We start from the raw sequence: 6,000 nt of genomic DNA on the forward strand, positions 1-6,000 counted from the left end.
TCCCTGACAGATGGCTGTCTGGCTTCATCTTGAATGCCTCCAGTGTGGACTAAAAAGGTTAGCCCTTTTTAATTCAAGAAACATTCATAATAATATAATCATAGTATATTTATTATTAATTATTATTATGAAGAGCCATTGCAACCAGGTGTGAAGCAATGCCCTATTAAAATAAATGGAGCTTAGTCCGAGGTGACGCACAACTCCGTTAAGGCTGCAATCCTATGCACACTTATTTGGGAGTAAATTCCATTGAACATAATGGTACTTCTGAACAGATAAGTAGGATTGCCCTACAAGGCTACAAGCATAATTACACTCACTAGGGGGCTAAACTGAAGTCCAAATCAGCCCCCTGTCAGTAGACACGGATGCAGACAAAACACACTGAGTGGTGGGTTAGGAACAGACTTTTACTGGAGATATAACAAACTTACATCTCAAGATAAGCTGGCTGAGGTCAGCATCACTTGCAGGAGGAAGAAGGAAGAAGATAGGAAAGTAGAGGGAGGAGACAAGGAAAGACAGAAGAGGGTTCTCATTCCCTCCCACCTGGTACATATTAACCCTTCAAGTTCCCCTGCTAACGTCTGCACATCAAGCCCACTAGAATCCCTCTCCCACACAGCAAGCCCCATGCATTAACATGAGCAACAGACAATGGTGGTGGCAGCCCCCCCCCCCCCCGCTTGTTCCTGCCATGGCCAGCAGCAGAAGCCCTGAATGGGTGGCTGGTGCTGCAGGATGATGAGGGCGGCGCCAGTTGCACAGGCATGGGGCGGGGATGGGCAGCAGGGTGGGAAAAGGGTCAGGAAGCTGAGGGGCTGGCTGGGGACGGTCGAGTTGCGAGGCATGGCGGCTGTTCAAGGGGTGGAAGGCGGAGAAGCCGAGAGCCGAGGAGGAGAATAAGGGGCACCGAGAGGAGGCTGCAGAGCTCCCTCAGGCTCCCTCTCTCGCCCCCTTTGTCTGGCCAGCTCTGTGTGGTAGGTGAGAGGCAGCCACCAGTCGCTCGCACTCCCTTCCTCTGCTTCCTCCTCCTCCCGCTGCGTGTGCCCCGCAGCAGCAGCAGACTGCAACCCTGCTAGGAGCCGGCTCAAATAAAAGTGTAGGAGCGAAGTGCAGGTGTGACCCCAGAGCACTACACCCCTGATACCAACTCATTCTACCACAATCCAGACTAGTACAGTGTGCTGCGAAGACAACACTAGAGCTAAAAATATGTGCAGAGCCGATAACACAAGCACACAATCTCATCTACAGGCTGCACATTAAGTCACAAGGCATACAGTATGCGTATATGCAGCATATTATCAAGGAATTAAGAATTTGTAAAATGTTTTTTTTTCCTCTCCCCCTAGCCTGTTCCTTAGAAAACTAATGGAGTACACTAGTGAAATTTAATTTGCTGAGTATGTCTATTGTTTTCTGTTAACTTAAGACAAATAAAAGATTACATACGGGAAGCTAACACAAATAAGAAGTTAAAAATTGAGATTCCAAAATAACAATAGCTAAGGAGGCCAAGCTTATCCTTTAAAATGACTAGGTAAGCCAGGCCCACTCTGAATTCTACCCGTGCTAAGAAGGTCAAATGCAAAGAAAATTAAAAGCAAAAATCTGCTGAAAATTGTTATAATGTGCTTCTAGGGAGTCATCCATCTATCTAGGAAATGTCTGGATAAAAGGAAGGGCTGTAGCTCAGTGATAGAGCACATACTTCGTATGCAAAAATTCCCATATTTAATCCTTGGCACTCCAGGCAGGGCTGGGAAGACTCCTCACTGAAACCCTGGAGAGTCGCTGCCAGTCAGTGTCAACAATACTGGGCTAGATGGACAGACTTGGTATAAGGCAGCTTCTTCATTTCATGTCTTACATTTCTGTACCACCCGATAACCAAAGCTCTCTGGGTGGTTCACAAAAATGAAAACCCAAAAATACAACATGATAAAACATAATATAATTCAATATACAACAACTTAAAACAGTTTCAAACAGCTAAAAACAATTAACAATACAAGACCAAGGCCCGATAAAATAACTAGCATTAAAAAGGCCCATCAAATGCCTGGGAGTAAAGGAAATCTAACCTGACGCCAAAAAGATGACAATGTCAGCACCAGGTGAGCCTCGCTGTGGGGAGCATTCTACGATCAACAGGCCACGACCGAAAAGGCCCTCTTCCTTGCTGCCATCCTCTAAACCTCCCTCAGAGGAGGCATTTGGAGGCACTCAGCTTCTTGTGTTCCTATCTCTGACAGAAAAAAAGAAAAAAGAACAGGAACTGAGCAATCATAAAGAGAAGTGGTGGTGGGGAGAGAAAGTCCATGGCAGAAGAAACACCACTTCCTTGGATTTGTTTTACATAGTTTTGAATCGTTTTTATCTTGTACACCACCTTGAGAGGGTTCTACCTTTAAAGGCTGACTAAAACTCTTTTAAAATAAAAATAAAAATTCCTAAGCCATGCTGGCCAAGGCAGAAGGTGGGCCTGGATTTGCTGTTTGTTATTTTACCTGTTTGGCCTTTAATTAATTTTTCTCTTGCTCCCATTGACACTAATTGGAGGGAAAATAATTACACCAGCTCCAGGGCTGACATCGTTTTTCACCCTTTCTCAGGGTGTGTTGGGTATGAGAAGGCTTTGCAACTAGAAGAAAGAAGATCTCCTTCAATGCATCCCAGACACACCACTTCTTACATCGTACTCCTGCAGAAACACTGCTAGCAGTGTCATAGTGGCACTTTCCATTGGCCGTAGGGTTGCCATGCGCCTTGTTTTACAGAGGACCGTCCCCTATTTGAAAGGCTGCCAGAGGACAGTCCCCTATTTGAAAGCATCCTCTATCTGAAGGGCTGTCCAGTCCAAATCTGGTTTAAAGAGAAAGAACCACAAGTTGTGAGAGTAAGCGGAGGCCTTAAAGCTGCCCATCAACAGAGAACACCTGGACAACACACTGAGCAGACACACGAGACACCTGGTCTTGGCGACATTTATTGCATTTCTATTTAAGTTATAGTAATAATTTCTAAATTTTCATCTATACACATAAATTAACACATAAAAGAAATATACAGATCACTGTCCTGTGTTTTGGCGATGCACATCCTGTTTTTTGACAATGCGTAAGTGGCTACCCTAATAGCAGGGGCAGGACTACTTCAACGGAGCAGCACTTCTGCAAAATTCTAACACACATCACAGACCAGCCATCAGACAGGTCGGTGTAGGATTGGAGCTGAAATGTGTTGTCATTAAAATTTTGATTTACTGTATATGAGCAGTATATTCTGAATACAATGCCTAACATCTACTTGCTAAACAATGTAGAAAACAGACAAATACAAACGCCATCGCGTATTTTAGTCTTATAAAACTGATCAAACGTCATATGTTTTATTGTCTGGTTTGATTCTATTTCAAAATACAATAGAAGGTGGGGTTTCCCCCAGAAAAAGACATATTAAACTCGTTCTATCGTGTGCATGTGTAAGCTTATTTATTAGTATAAATTTACTAGCATCAGTTTGTTACCCTAGGTTTTTTTTTTTTTTGCATGGAATGAACTAGCTGCAATTGGTACATTTCCAACAAGTCCCCCATTTTTATTCATAACACTGGATTTCCCATAACACTAATTCCCCAAAAGAATTATTTGATGACTAATTGGAATTTCACAACCAATTGTTTCTTTGATACTCTTAGCAATATCTTGCCAATATCTTCTTATTTCTGTGTGATTCTACTGAATATACATAAAATCTGCCCCTTCTGTTTGATGTCTTGATTACCTTAAGAACAGGACTTTCGTTGTCGTCATTGTTAGTGCATAGCATACAACCAAACTAGAAGGTTTGGGGCACTGAAACACAGTAGCCATCTTATCACATTCCAACAGATGCTACTTTCTAGACACCACTTGATTACTTCTCTTAAATATTAGCCCTTAAATAGCCAGATGTTTTGCACACTCTTCAGTTAAAGTTTTTTGTGACTAACCCCCATTGCAAACAGTGGGATGTATGTTTGTCTTAACCAACTAGTTCTATCGGTTTCAGCAGGATGTAGAACTGACTATCATTAACTGAAAAGGGCTCCAAATGTCAAGGTGATCCCTAAAACACATTGCCATTTCAAGTTAAATATAAAAGAGCCTACACCTGATTTTCAAGACTTTACCAAAGATTTTTTTTATGATGTCATCTTGGCCCTCTAGATGGTGTTCAAACTTTACATATCAAACTTATGTATTATTCATTTTAATGTGTTTTGCCTTTGATATGTAGTGCAATTTTCGGAGATTAAAATGGTATGCTCCTAATTCTTGACTGTGCTTTGATCCTGTTTATTTCTTTTCTCCTTTAAACATGTGCATTCAGAACCTGACAGCATATATCCTATTTGAAGAGATAATTAAGGAAAGAAGCTAGTCTCTTCCTAGTTAAACCTGTATGTAGTCTGAGTTACAAGACCAGTTTTTATCTGCCTTCCATATTCAGCAAGATCATATTAGTGCAACTGGAAATTCAATGAAGTATTCTTTTTTTATGGAGATATTTATACGAGGTAAGAGATTGCTTTAATGAGGTTGGTCTTTTCTTTTAAGGCAAGAAAGCCTTTTATATTTGAAAAAGTATCCATCTATGCCATGTATTACAAAAACAAAAACACAACAAAAAAACTTTGTTGAAATTCTGTATTTTGGTGCTCCTGGCAAAAATACCAGGGGTTGGATACAGATTTAGCCACACACACCCTCCTCCCTCAGCAGCCCCTCCAACCCCCTGAAAGTGAAAATGCTACACAGAGGACCAGGGGACTCTGTTGAATGGGGTGAGCTGTGGTACTGGAACGGGGGGATTCCCAAAAATCAGGTGTAAGCATCTTCTGTGAATGGCGTGCTTCCATCAACCAAAGACAGATCTTGGATTCAAACCCATCTCCTATTTTAGAAGGATGGTAAGTTTGAAGATGGCAGATGCCATTGCAGTTAATGGCCCCAGTCCACAAATCTACAAGACCAGTAGCACTCATGGGGCCCCCATCACCTTCCCTGAACAGATTGGGCAGTATCCAGTGCTGCTGCTGTGCTAGCAGGAATGACCGATAGCACAGCTGCAAGCTAGGTCTGGCTAACACAACCATAAACTAGTGAAACTACTGCTTCCAGGATGGGACAAGTCAGCGGAGCTCGTGGAAGGGAGCCCCATTGACTGGCCTTGTTGTGGAAACAGTCATTTTGGTTAGTTTTCTAAATTGTGCTAGCAAGCACCAGCTTCCCATTGCACTACTGGTCATTCCTGCTAGTGCAACATGCTTAGCACTGGCAAATTGTCAGCATTGGATATTGCCCATAATCAATGGGAGGACAAGTGATTGCCTATTTTACCCCACCATCATCAGAGGTGATAATTTAGAGCTCTATAAGGACAGTAGTACTCATGTATTGTATTACAATGCTTTGAACAAGGTCCAGTCCAGAGCCATGAATGTAGTGTGGCTGCTGAATGTGGACTAGAGGTCATTTCTGAAGCAGCTTCTTACACATACATTTGGGGAAATGTGAATGTGGAAATCTATTTGACATGCAAATTGCTCATTGCTGCATCAGGGTAACTGGATTCACCTAGAAAAAACATAGGCATGCCTAGGAAACGAAATGAAAACACACATGCACAATTAAGGACTTAAACCCAATTTCAATGGGATTTACTCATACTTAACTTTCTCTGGATTGCTCCCATGGACATGTCTAAATCATACGGACATTAGGATATAATAATAACTTTTCTCTAATGCTCCCAACTGCAAATTATTGCTTAATATGCAGTATACTGCATACTGAGTGTGCATTTAGCATAATACAGGGAGAATAGGCAGATGTGTCTCTATAGTATGTGTCCCGGCATTTATGAAGCAAAGCTATGTGTACTTAAGAAAGGTTGATGTTTCTGCACAATTATTATCAGTGTCGCTGGAGTAGTAAAGCATATTGCTCT

At 42.0% G+C, this 6,000-nt stretch overlaps 1 long non-coding RNA gene across 2 annotated transcripts in view; it reads right to left on the reverse strand.

Annotated features, from left to right (window-relative positions):
• The window catches only part of LOC146350375 (uncharacterized), a 41,010-nt gene extending 38,754 nt beyond the window's left edge, over window positions 1–2,256 (reverse strand). For both annotated transcript variants that reach the window (XR_014788839.1, XR_014788840.1), the window contains exon 1: window positions 2,091–2,256. This is a non-coding gene — a long non-coding RNA (uncharacterized LOC146350375). The remainder of the gene's footprint in view (window positions 1–2,090) is intronic.
• Between the last annotated feature and the right edge of the window lie 3,744 nt (window positions 2,257–6,000).

Source organism: Heloderma suspectum, chromosome 3 (genome assembly GCF_057233095.1).
Source record: "Heloderma suspectum isolate Gila_16-S chromosome 3, 16-S_ref, whole genome shotgun sequence".
NCBI classification, from domain to species: Eukaryota; Metazoa; Chordata; class Lepidosauria; order Squamata; family Helodermatidae; genus Heloderma; species Heloderma suspectum.